The sequence below is a fragment of the Dermacentor albipictus genome, chromosome 10, assembly GCF_038994185.2.
Source record: "Dermacentor albipictus isolate Rhodes 1998 colony chromosome 10, USDA_Dalb.pri_finalv2, whole genome shotgun sequence".
Lineage (NCBI taxonomy): Eukaryota > Metazoa > Arthropoda > Arachnida > Ixodida > Ixodidae > Dermacentor > Dermacentor albipictus.
The window spans coordinates 22,711,321-22,728,121 of NC_091830.1; the positions used below are offsets into that span (position 1 = coordinate 22,711,321).

General features: G+C 47.9%; 1 protein-coding gene across 8 annotated transcripts in view; it reads right to left on the bottom strand.

Moving 5' to 3' along the window:
• The window catches only part of LOC135921697 (uncharacterized), a 381,860-nt gene that overhangs the window by 166,408 nt on the left and 198,651 nt on the right, over positions 1-16,801 (bottom strand). For 4 of the 8 annotated variants that reach the window (XM_070527014.1, XM_070527012.1, XM_070527011.1 and 1 more), the window contains one exon: positions 5,084-5,170. The exons of the other annotated variants lie outside the window; for them this stretch is intronic. The gene's annotated coding sequence lies outside the window, so the exon portion shown is untranslated. The remainder of the gene's footprint in view (positions 1-5,083; positions 5,171-16,801) is intronic. 8 annotated transcript variants of the gene reach the window in all.

A 16,801-nucleotide genomic window follows, 5' to 3' on the forward strand; every position in this document is an offset into this window, starting at 1 on the left:
TGTTTTATCAGTTTTTCAGCATTGCTCTCGGCATCTTAGTTTCACCCACGAGGCACCACAAGAAAATACCATCAAGTTTTTAGATTTGACTGTAACCTTTCACCCTCAAGGTCACATTTGCTGGGCTTATAGTCCAAGAACTAAAAAGACGTTGCTACCGTACCAATCTGCTCACTCGAAACTGGTCAAGCGTGGCATAGCCTCTTTGTGCTTGTCGAATGCGGTGGAAAAGAGTTGTACGCATCTAATGCAAGACAGTGCCGCCCAGCAAGAAAGGAGACTGTTAGCGGCAGGCTATCCAAAGACTTTGGTCACTGCAGTGGCTGAATCTGTGTACAAGCGTTTGAAAAAGAAAAACAGGGAGGATCGCGAAGTGCGAGACAAAATAAAAAAGAACTTGGTGGTCATGCCGTATGTACATGGCATTTCTCATAGACTGAAAAGGTTGCGGCAAGAAACGACGTCAGTTTGGTTTGTTCTGCGCCTTGTAAGCTTGCAAAACTTTGAAGTAGGGTCTCGCAGCGCAGTTCGCGAAAGAGTACGTGCAATACCAAGCATGTTGTGAAGCACCGCACGTGCGACACATGTGTAGTGTACAGCATCCCTTTGACATGTGGTAGAGATTATATAGGCCAAACCGGTCGCTGTGTCCATGATCGCATGCGTGAGCATGCAAATCTAATACCCACAGGCACAGGAGGTAATCTTCCGCTGCATTGTAAGGAGTGCGGTTGTCATCCTGTCTTCAATGACGTTTCAATCTTGGCGAAGGCTAAGACTCAGCAGGAAAGAGAACTGATTGAAGCCTATCGCATCTATAAACTTGGCCCCGAGAAGTGTGTAAGCGCGCCATCTGTGTTCCTAACCAAGAAAGAGCTTTTATTTCTTGATAACTGTAGACATGTATAGATAAGGTGTTGACCGTGTTTTTGTTTGGTTGTGCCTGCGCATGTTCAGTACGGACTTGGGGGGACGTCGTTTTCATGAATAAAGTTCAGTTCTTAGTCCAGCCACCTTCCTGTCTCTTTGTCTATGTCTGCCTCTCGATTTTTCCTGCTCTAAAGTTTGCTGGCATTCTCCTAGTGTAACCTACAAGAAAACTTCAAGGCTCATTCAGAGAAGAATAGAGAGGTATGCCAGAAACACGTCTGCTAGATTACCCAAAGGGCGCACTTTTCTTTACTAAATCATAGTTACTAGCGAAAATGTAGTCACCAACACTCATTTTTTTTCTTGCTTAACGAAAATAATGGTTCACGTGTCTTGCCGAGGAAACGGAAGCCGAAAGCAAACAAGTGGGTGGTGGTCGTCAGCCGGATTACTGGCCACTTGGTCACGTGATTGTTGAGGCAGTTGAACCGGCACGGTCTACGCTCCCGGTCATCGCACTATGAAAGTGTGCAACAAAGAGTGGACATCTAATTTGGAGAAGGCGAATAAAGTGGGCGGCATCGATGATCCATCATACTGCAGTTTCGCAAACCGGACGTCCCAGGGCCTGCACCCTTTCGCTATCTTCTGCTGCAGGCACAAACTTCACCTCATCTTACGGTGTTTCATAGACAGCCACTGGCGAGCTGGCGTCCCTGCATGCAGGCGTGAAAAATCGTCCGTTTTGACCACCCAGGCCGTTGCATTCAGCCAAAGAGGAAAGAGGGAGCACTGAATCGGTATTCATTTTATCCAGCACGAACCTGCCAAGTGAGGGCCGAAATTGGCTCCAGCAATGCGCGTGCACGTAATATGCATCGAATCGTGACGCTTCCCATTGCAGCAGAGGCCATCTATCGGCCAGAGAGTGAAGTGACGAGCTACTAAGCCATGCTTTTCCATCCGTCACTCTCGTACTTGACAAAATAAAACAAAAATAAACTGAAGGAAACAGAAAGGAAATCACAGCTTCAAGGTGCCCATATTCGTGAATACACAATAATAATGAATGTTAAGCTAAGCTTTACTTATAAAGTGCATGTCTACAATAGAGAAAGTGCCACTGCATTAGAAAACTCAGTGTACTAGAAATAGCGAAACAAAAAGCTACGAGGAGCGGCTTCGCCTTCCTGACACCACACCAGCTCAGAGTAATGAAATATGACGGTGCCTAGGTACTGCAGTTCACAATTCATTGTTTACCGATGAAGATTAGCAACATTGCGCTTTCAAGCAGCCAGTCACTAAGCCTAGCAAGTTTATTTTCTGGGAAAGAACGGCTAGAATGCCAAAAAATTTATATATATATTGAAATCCGTGCAGCGAGCCTATTGGACATTGCGAGAAACGTTTCACCATTTTCCGCTTGCGACGAAATAACAAACGGGTATAAATATGTTTAAAAAATCTGTTATAATAACACGTACGACCTAGGTCCTTGCTGGGGCCACGTCAATGCGCACTTCTCCAGGAAGATCTTCATTAACGTCGACAAAATGGAATGTTTGGCTACTGGAGAAACCGCTACCATTAAGTAGTAGCGAACACAAAACACTAGACGCCAAATGTACATATATCAATAAAGATAGATAATCAAGACTTTTTATAAGCATGCCTGCCTACGCTCTGGTGACGGACGCTCAAAATACCTGGCCACTGAAGTGACTAGTGGGCAGAAACCGGCGAAGGACAAATAACAGGAGACAGTTGCAAGCCCTTTGTCTGTCCCCTGTCATTCATCCTGCGTAAGTTTCTGCTTTGTCGTCTGATTTAAAAATTATACCTTTCTATGCCCCCTGTTTATTTGGGCAAGCTGGCAGCACAAATTACCGGTGCCGCGCCTGGCGTAACCCCTGAAATATTCGTTGGTTGAATGGCACTCGCGTATCTTTTCGCATATGGACAATGTAGATAGCGACCACCTGGATAGCGCACGGAGATCAATATGAAGTCGCAACGTCTGATGCATTTTTGTGTGGGCCCTGAGGTCATTCTTCCAACGCGCCTCACAGCACCTGGCTCAGTTACCATGCAGTAATGAGCCACTAAAGTATTTGTGTGCATGAAGCCAACTACTCGTTGCAGGCATGCGAATGCTGTTATAAACAGACACAAATACGCATGCATGCGCACTCAACATTTAGAAGAAAAGAAACACTAAGATACCAAATACGCACAAATGAAAGCACAGGCAACCGACAGAAACGTGAAGGAAGTTTAAAAAGACCTACGCAAACGTACGCACGCATGGAAAGACAAACACACCCGCCGTGGTTGCTCAGTGGCTATGGTGTTGGGCTGCTGAGCACGAGGTCGCGGGATCGAATCCCGGCCACGGCGGCCGCATTTCGATAGGGGCGAAATGCGAAAACACCCGTGTGCTTAGATTTAGGTGCACGTTAAAGAACCCCAGGTGGTCAAAATTTCTGGAGTCCTCCACTACGGCGTGCCTCATAATCAGAAAGTGGTTTTGGCACGTAAAACCCCAAATATTATTATTTAAAGACAAACACACAAGGATGCACACGCAAATGCAAAACACACACTCGCGCAGAAACAAACACAAATGCCCATAAAACGTACAGACAACTGCGCGCAAGAAGACCAGTTCTGGAGTCAGGAATGTGCACCAAATCTCAAATATATATGCAAAAAGGAACACTCGGTCGCAAGCAAACACAAACAAACAAACACGAAAAAAACTGCACACACACGCACACACACACACACACGCGCACGCACACGCACGAAATCGCGCACCTTGGCGCACGATGGCTTGCATCGAACAACGATCCACGCACTATCCACCAGACGCGCGGGCCGAGGAAAAAAGCGCGACAGTGACTGCGCAGAGCCCCCCGCGGTACACCCCGCGAAAGCCGATCGGCCAACTATAGCATTTTCATTAAGGTCGCCCCGCGCGAGAAGAAAGTCTTGCGCATGGGGCGACCGGGTTTTCGGCGAAAAACGAGCCCCGTCCCACGACGGCTCTCTTCGCCTGCATGCCCCGTGTATGGACGACACGAAAGCCGCGCGCGCGCCATTCTTCTCCCGCCAAAGTACGCGCCCTGCCTGCGTGTTCGTGTACGTGTGTTTGGGACGCATAAGCGGCGCTCCGCGGGCTTCGACGCCCGCCCATACGGTAAGCGGAAGACCCGCATTTAGAGCTTTCTGCGGGGAGGGGGGGGGGGGGGGGGGGTCGGACGCGATCATAGCGTAACGGATTATATGTACGGCGTGCCGAGGTGTATGATATACATGCCGAATCGCTTCCGCTCGCTAATGCGCATCCGATTACGGCATGGAGGAGGCGGTGGCATTCTCTTCGCTCTGTTTTTTTCTTTCTTTTTTTTCGTTCGGAAATGAGTGATACCTCCACATACACTTTCGCTGTCTTCCTTCCTCAAAGAAAAGCTTTTTTGTGTGTGTGTGTGCGCGCTTCAGAGGGAAGAAATGTATTACGTGGATGTATGTGTTCTTGAGTGGGATACCTTTACATATACCTATGTCGGTATTCCTTCCTCAATATCAACATATTATGTATAGTTTGATAACGAATCCATGTATTCTATGGTTTCCTTTCTCTCTCTCCCTCTGTGTGCGCGTGTGTGCGTGCGTGTGTATGTGTGTGTGCGGTTTGTTTACCAGGCGGTTTGTTTGCCTAAATTTTCGAAGTGCTCCTTCTTGAATTTCATCACATTCTTTTAGGCATAAAATTTTTAAAAAAGATGGTCTATGTTTTTTGCTTGAATGTGTTAGAGTGTTTGCGTGCCTGATGGTATTGTGTGTGTCCTGAACGCGCACGCGTTACCTCGTTATCAAGGGCCCACCCGATTGTGGTTTGATTCCGACTCTATTCTGCGCCCGCCTATAACCGGGACTGAAAGTGTGGCTTCGCTCAACGAAATATCTGGCCCGAACTCAAAGAAAGGGCATTCTAAAGATTTGGGCAGATCCCGAAGGTAGTACAGTCAAAACAACAATCAACATGAAATACTAATGCGCCCAAGAAGACATTGTCTTTCTTCGATGTCAACCACTGTTAACTCCCATTTTTTTTCTTTTTCTTCTTTTTTTGCATGTAGTACTAACGGCTATATACAGGCGTTGAGGCGACTTGGAGGTAGCGGATAAATGAAAAAATTCCACATACCTTTTTTACTATAAGACGCGTCTCTTCTTTTCCATTGTCAGATGACCATATTATCTGATATGTCCCGTTTTGAAATTCGGCATAAGCCTGAAATCACAAAGAGAAAATGGACGAGTACTTAACTAAAACAGGCAAGTGAACACACCAAGACATATGGTCCATCCAATATTAGTTTCGTGAATATCCCTTGTAACATAATGAGCCATTTATCTCCTGCTTCTCACCTCCAAGTGCTACTGAAACAGCATAATCTGATCCATGGCATTTATCCCCGGTGTCCCTCTAAATAGCCGCGAGTGACGTTTCGAATTCGCAGAATTCGCGAATTAATACGTCCCATTTATCCAAGCACCCTTTTTTGCACGAGATGTAGTGCTCCCTGTCGTAATACGTCGCTACTGATCGGGTGCAAAGCGTAGAAAAATATTTTTTTGTTGACGGGAAGATCTCTCGGAAAGGGAGTAAAAACATGGGATCAGTAGTTAGCACATCATGCAGAAGTTTGAGGATACCAGTTGGCTCCAATTTTGAGCAACCAGTACACTCTAAGAAAAGTTAGCACTCCATCTCTAAAGCCTGCCATGTCTCCAAATAAGAATCGTCATCTCTTTTGCGTGTTTTTTCTTTCCTAAACGCTACGCGCCAGGCACTTCCAGGTGACGAACATGTAGGCGCGTTATCAGGGGAACATAGCATTTTCGACTGGAAAGTAGCGAGCGCAGAGTTATCAATAAAGCAAACGGATGCAACGCAGATAATTATTGCGTGGGGACGAAATACATCCCAAAGGGTGTAAACTTTTTTTGGAGTGTACTTCCTGAAGAAATAGACGTCTGTGTAATTTCGTGTCCTGTTTTCCGCCTGGCAGTACAAGCGAACTGTTAGAAATAAATTGGGACAAGCATTTCACTTCCGTATAATGAAGTTTCCAACACAACCTTTGCTCCAAAGAATAGGGTTGACCTTATGCGAGAGTAAAATAACCCTTCCCCGTGCAGGGTAGCCACCACTACTACCCCTGGTGAGCGTCCCTGCCTTTCTATGCCTCATTTATCTCTCTCTCTCTCTCTCTCTTGGAGACGTCTGAAGGTGCCAGCTATACGTTGCCAGCCCAAATGCAGAATTAAGGGCTCAGCTACCTTATTCTGCCCAAGGAAAGTGTAAACATGTCTATCAAGTAAGAAGTCGGACAAAGAGACACAATCTTTCCAGCGCTATACTTTGCCTGCTTAGAAAAAAACACTCAGGCTATTAAACTGGGAAGGATTAGTAACGTAGATCGACACAGTATATCTCAACAGCATTCCGCTAGCAGATCAGCAACACTGGGGATGAATTACAACAAATGAGTGAGAATCTCACCCGGAAAAGCTTAAGAGTACGGTTGAAGCATATTATACAGAATACTGTTTGGTAGCATAGCAAGAGAACAAGAATTTGTGATTGGTAGTATGCGCGGGATTACGTTTGTCTGCGTCAATTACTCACAGGGGACGCTCATCAAGAGAAGAAAACTTACAGAAGAATAAAAATGGGTTGGAGCGCATAAAGCACACATTACCAACAGATAACTGCAAGTTCACCGCTGTCGTTGACAAGAATAGCATACAGTCATTGCATATGTGGCAGAAACTTATGTACTAACATATGTGGCACAAACTTATATGTTAACAAAGAAGCTTGACAACTAATGAGGGACCCCACAACGAGCGATAGAATGAAAAATGTTAAGCGTAACGTTAAGAAACATGGAGAGCGGTGTAGATCCAAGAGCAAACGAGCGTAGCCCATGTTCCAGTTTACATTAAAAAGTAAACATGGAGCTGGGCAGGCCATGCAATGCGTAGGACAGATAACAGGTGGACCATCAGAGCTTAGAGCATGGGTGCCCAAGGAAGGGATGCGGAGACGAGGATGGTAAAAAATTAGGCGGGGCGATCAAATGAGAAAATTTGCAGGTACAACTTGAAATCAGCTGCGCAAGACAGCGGTAATTTGAGATCGCTGGTGGAGGCTTTCATCCAGTAAAAGAATACGGCTACAGAATGGGTGCCAAAGGAAGCTAAGTGGAGACAAGGGCGGTAACAAATTAGGCGGGGCGATGAAATGAGGAAATCTGCAGGCACAACTTGACATCAGCTAGCGCAAGACATGGTAATCAGATATATCTGATGGAGTACTTCGTCCAGCCCAGCGGACATAAAAATAGTTGGCGAGGCTGCCACTACACCCCTGGCTCTAAAGGGTGTGTTGGCAATTCTGTTTGTCGCATACACCGTTTGTTCGCATACACGACAAATGGTGCCAAAGCGAGTTATGGAGAAGGGTGTCAGCAAAGGGTGTTGCCATACTCTCGACTATAATTCTGAGCTTGACCGCAGGCATTTGCCACCATCTATTTGGTTGTGAGTAGCTCCGTGAACCCGGCTCACGACAGAGCGGTGGCCGCACCGCCCGGCCTTAGTGCGATGGGGCCTACAGATCCTATAATAGCTGCTGTCCTATTGGCGCCACAGCAGCAACAGCACCAGCAGGATGCATGTGTGTGTGCACAAGACAGAAACAAAGACTCTCTCGCTTTGTGCGCATCACTGAAAGAAGGAAGACCTCGCGGATTTACGTACGGTGTCCTGCAAGGTCCGTTCTGTCTCGACCGCAAGAAAGAAAGCCCGGACGGAGCACCGCGGCCTCGATACAGACATTATCCACGCAGCAGACGCCTTAAAGGTATCTCCCCCCCGTACCCCCCGTCTGTTGCTGCCCGAGTCGTACACCAGCTTCCACTTCTGGCCGCGAATGGAGAACACGCCGTTTGTTTCTCGGCTGCAGAATTAATCCACAGCCTGTCACGCGGCCTGCGGTCTGAGAGAGAGAGAGAGAGAGAGAGAAGCCGAACCCGGTAATTGATTTCTGGCGCTACGCGACGCTGCCGCAGGTCGAACTAGTCATGGAAGTCAACGGTACGGGTGATCCCTTTTCCCCGTGCTGGGCTTCGACCGCGGAGCACTTTCGTCGTCTGTCCTAACTCGGACCAAAGGGAGTGGGCTTCGGCGCTGATTGCGTCTTCACACGGGCTTCGGGAAGTGCTCGGACATATCCACTGGGAGCGTTATAAGTGATCCTCTCTGCTCGGGTCGGCATGCGTTCTCAGACGCAGCGAGAACGTTTGTTCATCTGGAGATCGAGTTGGAGTTCCTTAACCCGGAAGGAACCCGCTTGCGTTCACGGGAAGAGAGGTGCTCTCTTGCGAGAATATTATAGCATTTATTATTCTGTTTCGAATAAACTCACTGTTTTTAATGAAATGAAGAACGACTTTAGAAGAGAAGGAGACGGGACACGAGGCACAGATCAAGAATATATGGGTCGCGTACTGTCTAGAAGTAATCCTTGGGTTCCTGTATAGGATCACGTTCCTGTATTGAAACGTAACATGCACTGGCCTCAATCTCATTACAGGAGAATTTGTTATTTCCAACATAACTACAAGGTCCGAGTCCGGACCTGTTTGGTAGGCTCAGGTCCCTTGACCGAGGGCATGCTTGATATGCTGCACTTGAAGTTGTCGCCATACTTATTCGAACGCTTGCTAGAGAGTATTCTCGTCGTTCCAACCACTGCGTCGCTTGTTGGATGGTAACGCTGACGTGGCAGAGTTTTCGGAAGCGGATGCTGCATGGCTTCTTCCACATAGGCGTTTGTATTCGAAGAATAGGCTCCGCGCTGTCTACAAGTTGGGTTGCCTGGAAGAGCAGAATGGGAAGGACGATGGCATAACTGTGCGCGAATCTAGCATCGCAAATACGGATCGGCAATGTCTCCGCTCGAGTGTCTCTGCTTGAAGGACGGGTACGAATGTGCCACAGGGTTGAACACAGTGGGGGCAAATATAACGCTTCCGAGATGAATCAGGAGGCGATTATAGGGAGGAAAGGTAGAGCGCCACAACTCCGTCAAGTTCACTCCGTAGCCAGGGAGCACATCTACTGCATCGAGCGATCCCGACTGCTGGGAGATGGGTGTGCATCGCAGTGGTAGCAGTTGGGCGTAAAGCTTTATTTCTCATCGCGTCATAGTGGTGGTGAAGCGGGGGATGACCAGGCGTCAAGACGACGTCAAAAACACGTTGATGATGACAATGGTCAGGGTCGACGTCGCGGAATGGACGGACAGACGGACGGATGGATGGACGGAAGCTAAAGAGAAGCAAACTCAGTTTCAAGCACTTAAATGGTGTCGCAGTAAGAAAAAAATTATACCCGGCGGTTTGTTCCACTAGACGATTTGTTTCGTTCCGTTCGCTAAGACACCCCCGTACACTGGCATAACAACAAAATTCTTTGACCGTGGTAGGGCCGGGAGACAAAAAGTACTTCATAATCCTGGAAGACTTGTGTGGCAATGCAATATCCCCGCGCAACACATACATTCAATGTGGGGCTTCTACTAAACGCGCACCCGTCGGGGGCTATTATACTCATATGGCATGCGTCGACGATAATAATAATAATAATAATGTCTTTATTTGTGTCCCGTAACAGTACACGACACGGGAGACCTGCAGTAAAAGCTGTCATGAATGACAGCTTGACAGAGCCGTAGGTCCCCCATACAAGGGGCAGTTACAAACGACAAAAAAGACATAATACATTGTCACAATTGAAATTACACATTCCGAGCGTACAATGTAACGTACACAAAAAATAAGGCAAGATAGAAATACAAATTGCAAGTTCACTCATACAATAAAACATCACAGTCAACTACAGGGTAGGCACAAAAGAAATAACATAAATGCAGTTTCACTTATCCGCAAGAAATAATAACAAGAAATAACTAAGAATGTGTGCAGTGAATCTGTCGTAATTCACGTTTAGATAGTTTAAGTAGGTCAGTCCCGGATTTTTTGCAGTTGTTTAATAGAGTTGGAAGTTGGACGATGGAACCACATTCAAATTATTTACAGGTGCCAAGACAACAAAGCGTGATGCTTGTATTCCCATACAACCTTGCAATTTGTGAAATTAAAATGTCATTCTGTGGTTTTACGAGGCAAATGCACGATGTGATTACGAGACACTTAGCAGTGAGGGGGACTCGGGATTATCGTTGACCGCCTAGGGTTTCTTTACCGCACGCCTAAAGCTAATTACTCGAGCGTTCTTGCTTTTCTCCCCCATCGAAATGCGGCCGCAGGAGTGGGCACCGAACCCGTCAGCTGGAGCTCGGCAAGAGAATCGCATAACCGCTGTGATGCCGTGCCGGGTCGATGCATGTTATCACTTTGCAATCTAGATAACCATTGTTGCTTCAGTAGAGCATAGGCGACGGCACGATAATCGATGACCTTGATGCAAAACTGCCAAAACGTGATCTCTAAACAGCAGCGTATTGCCATGCCACGCTGCCGCATCATTCCTCTCAAAACTTGACACACCGGACGCCTTCTTGCGATAAGCCCCATCCGATAATAGGTTAGCGGGTTCCGGAGATGTACACCTTCTACCCCACCCCCCACCTCCTCCCAACACACACACACACACCGCCTATTCCTCGCGTTATCGCTTACTCCACAACGACTTCACACTCGACAAATTGCGCCCCATTCCCGTGCTCAATAGTACACTATAGGCGACCGGCTCTCTCTGCGGGTGCCCGAATCTAGGTCTTTCCGTTGGAAGGGCCGCGATTAGAATCTATGCCAATGGGAAACGCGAGACCGGCCGACGAGGAAGCTTTTAAAAAGCCATGTGTTATAGAATCAATCCTCACAAGCGATGAGCTTTGAACTGGGCTAGTGTTCTTTCTTTTTTTGCTCTCTCTCTCTCCCTGCGTAAGCACCGAATGTAAAATAGCCGATGAGGCCACACTGCCACTCCCTTGCCACCTCCCTCCTCGAGAGAGAGAGAGACCTAAATACAAAAAAGAGACAGCCGATTCTTGCAAACAACAAGTAACGGGTCTGCGTCAAACACACACGGACGTGTCGTCTCCTGGGGACCCGACGATTGGGCAACCATTAGCGCTGTATGTGCGGACGCGGAGAGGCTGGCCGTGTAGGTGTGAGAGAAGCGCACTAGAGATGGCCCGCATCGAACCAGTATGCGTGCGAATGCAACAAAACTACACATCCGCATTTCTTTTAACGCGATAGCGTTAAGGAGCTCGTGTCGCAGAAAAGCCGGTGTCGTCGGCGTCGGGTGTCGGCGTTGGTGTCGGCGTCCGCGGCGTTGACCGTGAGCAATAAATAACGGCAGGCACTTCATAAATAAAAACCAGCTTCCAAGATGGGCTGGGTGGGAATCGAACCAGGGTCTCCGGAGTGTGAGACGGAGACGCTACCACTCAGCCACGAGTTTTTTTTTCTTTACAATAAAAAAAAAACTCAGCCACGAGTTTGATGCTTCCAAGCGGTACAAACGCGCCTCTAGTGAATGCGGTGTTGCCTTCGAAACGAGCCGTGGAAAGTTATACTGCAGTGTATATAGGTAATTATGAACATGTAACTTACAGAAGTCGCAATTACACGAGTAGCGAAGTGCGTTTCCGCTGCATTTCTTCTGCGCTTTCCGCACACGCAGAGCCATCTTGCGGCAAACACAGAAGACCCCCTCCTCTCCATGTAGGGCGCTGCCTCGACAGATGGCGCGCCACGCGCGCATTGGAGCTGTGGAAGGACCGGTGCGAGGGGGGTCGTTGCCCGGACTCTCCCCTGACAACGCTTCGCCTTGCTCCCTCCGCAGAATCAAGCGTCCTTCCTTTCTTTAGATCGCTATCTGTCTATCTCTCTGCCCGTGCCGATCGCGACGTTTGGCTGGCGTGCATCATTTCCCCCTCCGAGATACCGAGTTCTTCGGTTCGTTCCGCTTGCTCAGGCGCACGTTTCGTTGCTGCGCCGAACGCCGCGTTGCTCGACCATATGGCTCGACGCTCACCGCGTCCGATGCGGGGCGCCTCGTAAGTGATGGCTGCCCTGTAGCCCACTGTCTTACACCCCTTGGCGGGTCGACGGGAACGCTGTCGCGTTCACTCTTGAAGGCGAAGCTTAAGCGTCCTCCAATTTTTTCTTTCTTTCTTCCTTTCTTTACTTCTTTATCGTTCGCACCCTTTTCAAGCGGCGTGCCGGTATTTCCAGGAGGGGGGGGGGGGGCTCTTCGTCGACTGAGATGCTCCTGAAACAGAGCGTCTGTGTGCCGTATTTTCCGGATCGATAACCCGTACCCCCGGTTTATACCGCAGGTGCAAATTTGTATTTGTCTGTCAATATATATATATATATATATATATATATATATATATATATATATATATATATATATATATATATATATAGTACAGACAGGTATTCCTAGTAAAGGTCGACAGGCTGAACCAGCTGCTATAGGCCGCAGGTAGGATTGCCGGCTAGAAAAATAAAGGTTCATTTTTGTCGCTCTTGATTTCTTTCAGCCAGAAAATGTGTCCATCTGTGTTCATCTCGCCAGTATATAGTAGATATCCATGTGTGAGCTAGCACGGTAAACATTTCCGGGCGCAGCCAACCATTTCTTCTTTCATTTTCTTCGTGTTATCTTTTGTGTGTGCGTGTGTGAAAGTGCACCTAGGATCCCTAGGAAATTAAACCTCGCATTAAACCTCGCATTAAACCGCACACAGAGACAGTCCACATCCCCTCGAAATTTCAGCTTTCAAAGGTGCATAGCCCATGTACTAAAAGTGCAGAAAATACGGTATGCAAAGAGAAGGACATATTCTTCGCGAGGTCATCTCGCATCCTGTTGTGCATGCGCATCTTCGCCAGCCAGGAAGAAGAAATATGGAACTGATAAGAGAGATCCTCCCGCCCCCCTTCTCCCCACTCACTCCTCCTCTTCTGCTGGTTTTGCCGCCGAGTTGACGGCATCAACAGCTTCGGCGGCGATACTGAGAGATAACGGCGTTTCTTTCTTTCAGTGGGACCTCTTACATGGTGCCACGACGTTTCAAGTCGGCTTGCATATACGAATAACCGTGTTACACTCTAGGAGGCGGACCATGCAGATCTGTGTCACAATAGACTTCCTGTTAGGTTCTTTTTTTTTGCGCTTCGAGGAGACAAGGTCGGCGGCGTGTAATATGTAGGGCAAACCATATACGCGTTTTGAATATTGACCAATAAGGATGTCTCTTTTCACGAATAGATGGTGCGCGCGCGCTCGCCGCATTTTCAGTGTCCCCAGAGATGCGTTAAACTTTTACTAACCCTCGCTTAGTCACATCGATAATGATGGCTAATGGCATTCGCTTTGGAACGGTGCCGCGACAAAGCGTCACCTGTAGGTAGCTTGAGCTATTCTACGTTTACTGCATCTATTGCAGTCTAAACCTGTCGCCAATCTCTACTTTGTGTATTCCTTCTCTTCATTAAAACGTTTATCTATGCTGTCGTTACATGATACATTTGTATGATATGTGATATTGACACGGACCTTATTCATCCTTTTTTCCATGGATTGCGCATTTCACCCGCTAACGACCTAACGCTATCGCCTGAGTTCCTTCTTGTGTACGTGTGTGTGTGTGTTTGTTTGTGTCGTTTTTTTTTCTGTAACTTCGCTCTCTTTCTAATACCTGTGTCACACGGGCACATTTGGAAGGCCTTCCAGTCGACGGCCTTCGAAACGCCACAACTCTATCGACTCAAAGGAGTTGTCGCGCTGCTACACGGCACTTTTGAAAGGCCGTTGAGCGGTTCAGGCGTTTCTCGCAAAATTGTGTGGCGCTGCGGATCTTTATTTTCGTTTTCATGTCACGAAAAGTTAAACAACATTAAAACCTCTTAAAAGCCCTATAATTTCTTTTGTTTGTTTATACACAAACATTTGTTTATACATCGCCATACATATATGTTTAGTTTTCAAGTTGTTGGGTAGCGAAACTGCGGCAACGCTTTCGCCGCTCGATGCGGCCGCCGTTTTGGTGTGTGTTCGCACATGTTAAGTGGCAAAAATACTTTATTGAGTTATTAATAACACTCATATATAGTATTTTTAGAGCATTTTGGTTTGATGTTTTTTTCTAACCGTGAGTACGAGCACACTGTGAACGAGAGGGCATGTACGCGCTGTTTCCGCTTCCGTTGCTCAAAGGCCGTCGAGATTTCGATAGAGTTGTAACGTGCTCCGTTGACTCGATAGACTATTGACTCGACGGCCTTCGAAACGGCCCGTGTGGCAGCTCGAATTTGACCTTTGAGTCAACTGACTATCGGTTGGAAGGCCTTCCAAACGCCCGTGTGACACGGGTATAAGTAAGTGCATTTTTCTTTATCTTTCTGTCTCCCTTTACCCCTTCCCTCCAGGTTTCTGCCCCGTACACACGTGCGGAGCAGAAACCTGGAGGCTTACGAAAAGGGTTCTACTTAAATTGATGACGACGCAACGAGCTATGGAAAGAACAATGATAGGTGTAACGTTAAGGGATAAGAAAAAAGCAGATTCGGTGAGGGAACAAACGCGAGTTAATAACATCTTAGTTGAAATCAAGAAAAAGAGATGGGCAAGGGCAGGACATGTAATGAGGAGGGAAAATAACCGATGGTCATTAAGGGTTACGGACTGGATTCCAAGGGAAAGGAAGCGTAGCAAGGGGCGGCAGAAAGTTAGGCGGGGTGATGAGATTAAGAAGTTTGCAGGGACGGCATGGCCACAGTTAGTACATGACCGGGGTAGTTGGAGAAGTATGGGAGAGGCCTTTGCCCTGCAGTGGGCGTAACCAGGCTGATGAACACCCTTTCCGCAATGCAGGGTAATAAAGTGGATATGTATCTTCCGGTTAATCTCCCTGCCTTTGTTATCTCATTTATCGCTGTCTACCTAACGCTATCGCTCAACGCAAGACGCGCCGGCATTATTCGGAACTTACTCGAATGTTATCGTTGATCGCATTCGTTGTGTATGTTCTCACCGAACTTTGTGTAATCAGAATGTATGCTCGAGTCGAATTGCGTAGTAGTTTCTGGAGGGCACGCAGGCACCAGTGATTACGCTGGGACCTTCGAAGCCTTCGACGAGTCAGGTATGAAAACCGACGCGCTTGGCCCCAGATCAGATTGTTGATGATCTCCGACCGTGTCGCATCTATCCTTGTGCTCTGAATGTCGCTTACATTTAGGGGCACAAGTTCGCCCTCTAAAGAGTTACTTTCGTCATTCACAGCTTTGCTACTGCTTTCTTCGCCGTCACTACAACATGATAATATCTTTATCTTTACCCACGCAAGCAACAATGCCGGTGTTATCGCTTCCAAGCTTTTTTTTCCCTCCCTAATATTTTAAACAACTCTTAGTTATCTCGACCGCAAAACACTTAACGTCGATGATGATGATGATGATGATTGGCATTACCTTCCAAACGGCGCGAGGACAAATGGTCATCTAGCTTTTAACGCGATAGCGTTAAGGAGCTCGTGTCGCAGAAAAGCCGGTGTCGTCGGCGTCGGGTGTCGGCGTCGGCGTTTTGCGGCGTTGACCGTGAGCGATAAATCACGGCAGGCACTCCATAAATAAAAAGCAACTTCCAAGATGGGCTGGGTGGAAATCGAACCAGGGTCTCCGGAGTGTGAGACGGAGACGCTACCACTCAGCCACGATTTCGATGCTTCCAAAAGGTACAAACGCGCCTCTAGTGAATGCGGTGTTGCCTTCGAAACGAGCCGTGGAAAGTTATACTGTGGTGTATATCGGTAATTATGAACATGTCACTTACAGAAGTCGCAATTACACGAGTAGCGAAGTGCGTTTCGCTGCATTTCTTCTGCGCTTTCCGCACACGGAGAGCCATCTTGCGGCAAACACAGAAGACCCCCTCCTCTCCATGTACGGCGCTGCCCCGACAGATGGCGCGCCACGCGCGCATTGGAGCTGTCGCTGCTCGGACTCTCTCCCCTGACAACGCTTCGCCTTGCTCCCTCTGTAGAATCAAGCGTCCTTCCTTTCTTTAGATCACTATCTCTCTATCTCTCTGCCCGTGCCGATCACGGCTTTTGGCTGGCGTGCATCATTTCCCCCTCCGGGATACCGAGTTCTTTGGTTCGCTCCGCTTGCTCAGGCGCACGTTTCGTTGCTGCGCCGAACGGCGCGTTGCTCGACCATATGGCTCGACGCTCACCGCGTCTGATGCGGGGCGCCTCGTAAGTTATGGCTGCCCTGTAGCCCATTTTTTTTAAATTATGGGGTTTTACGTGCCAAAACCACTTTCTGATTATGAGGCACGCCGTTGTGGAGGACTCCGGAAATTTCGGCGACCTGGGGTTCTTAACGTGCACCTAAATCTAAGTACACGGGTGCTTTCGCATTTCGCCCCCATCGAAATGCGGCCGCCGTGGCCGGGATTCGATCCCGCGATCTCGTGCTCAGCAGCCTAACACCATAGCCACTGATCAACCACTGTGGGTCGGTCATCTAACTTGCTTCGTCTAATGAGGTTTTGCTATATCTATAAAACACTCAAGTTTAAGCAGCGACTTCTGGACGCGGTTTGACGCATTAAAAAGACGGCATGGTAGAGACGGCTCGCGTGCCCATCTTTTCATGCGAATGAAATAGCCTTGATTCTTAAAAACTAGATTGGAGCCCATCACTTTACCTTTTTCTCCCTCCCCACCCCTCCCCGCACACACGCATACAAACACACAGACATACCATCCCTCTCGTCCAGCGAGAGGGATGGTATGTCTTTT